Raw genomic sequence first — 1,660 nt, forward strand, 5'->3', positions numbered from 1 at the left:
AAAAAAAAAAAAAAAAAAGCGGAGCAGAATCCCACAGGTTTCTGCCTGCCACTTTAGCCCTGTAAGTAGAAATACTGAGAGCCAGGAGGAATACTGGAGTGAAATTAGGGAGATAACACGGAACCAGGATGTACTTCAGGGAAAGCAGACACTTTTTCTAGCAGGGTGGTAATGTGTCTCAGGCTTACAGCTAGAATGAGGAAAGCCATGGCCATGACTTGCTGAAGGAGCCACTTTGACTGATAACAAAGTATAAACCCTTGGGCTAGAATTCCCTATCCCCTCAGGAGTGAAGAACAGGAAGTAGAAGCAGAGTTTAGCTTCTAGATTGAACATCCTCTGGGAATACTCTTTGCAAGGTTAGTTAAAATAAAGAGAAGAGTCCCCTTTACTGGAGTCTTGAAGTCCCCTCTGGAGAATAGATAGGGAAGGTTTCTTGAGAAGTGAGGGGTGACAGTGTAGAACAGTTTTGGCTTCCATTTCAGACTGTCTGGCACACAAAACTCCAGAGCTCTGGAAAAGAGCAGGCTTGTGTGCTTTTCTTTTCTCCCCCCCACCCCTTAATGAAAGCGTCCTGGAGCCATCCAAGAGTTCCCAAGAAAATTGGCAGAGCTCTCAGCAGGAAGTCAGGCCCCTGTGATCCAACTGTTGACCAGACTTGCCAAGTGTCTTCCTATGTTGCCGCCTGGGGGCGCCCCCAACTGGGTGTGCGGCTGCCGCCAGCACTGCTGTTATCATTAAGATAATTAATAAACAAGCACTGATGGGCCAAGTGGAGGAAGAGGGTGGCTCCTGCTGCTCAGGAGAATCCCTGGAAAGATCCAGTGAGAGAGCATGGGACGTCTCATTGGCTAGTTCTTTTTTCCCCATCCAGGACCCCTGGAAAGAGCCTTGTGGGTTGTCCTCCAGGGGGCAAGAATAGGTGAGGACAAGAAGAGGACTTGGCAGGTGCGGTCTGGAACCAGCTCTGCATCTTCCTGACAGGATGTCTGTGGGCAGGCCACCTCCAGTGATTGCTGGTTGTGGAGCAGGCAAATTATTCATTCCTTTAACAAGGATCTGCCTATTTATTTATGGAGTGCCTACTGTGCGCAAGGTGGTCTACTAATAATAGCAGATGTTTCACTAGCTAGTATGAAGACAATGCCAGTGTTCACACTATGTCCCAGAAGCAGGGGTGAAAAGAGGAAGCAAGTAGGAAAAATGACACCCCCTAAATACACGTTGATTTGGCTTTGGCCTTCGTAGACTAGCAGTGGGGATGGACACCTGAGAATTATTAAACAGATCTTGGAAAACTCTAGATGGACGACAAACTGGAAAACACTCTGGGAAGGTGGCCTGGAGAGATACTCGGCGATTAAAGGTAGGCTACAAAGAACGAAAAGGAAGAAAACTGGGTGAAAAGCTCCACGAAAGAGGTCCAGGGATGCTAGCAGATCCTGGGAGAGCTGTCACAGCCGTCTTGGGGACCCATGAGGGTTGCTGCGTCTAGTAGGTGCTTTGTGTTCTGAGAGGACTGTGCCGGAGTCTGAGATCAGGATTGCGAACAGTGTTGGGGTGTGGCAGGAGCTTCCAAGCAGGGTTCTGAGGAGAGGATCGGGGTGCCCCGCTGGAAAGTATTTGGGGAAGGAGGGGCGTGGCCGGGTGCCTGTCCAGG

This window comes from Mastomys coucha, unplaced genomic scaffold (assembly GCF_008632895.1).
Source record: "Mastomys coucha isolate ucsf_1 unplaced genomic scaffold, UCSF_Mcou_1 pScaffold15, whole genome shotgun sequence".
Classification (NCBI taxonomy): Eukaryota; Metazoa; Chordata; class Mammalia; order Rodentia; family Muridae; genus Mastomys; species Mastomys coucha.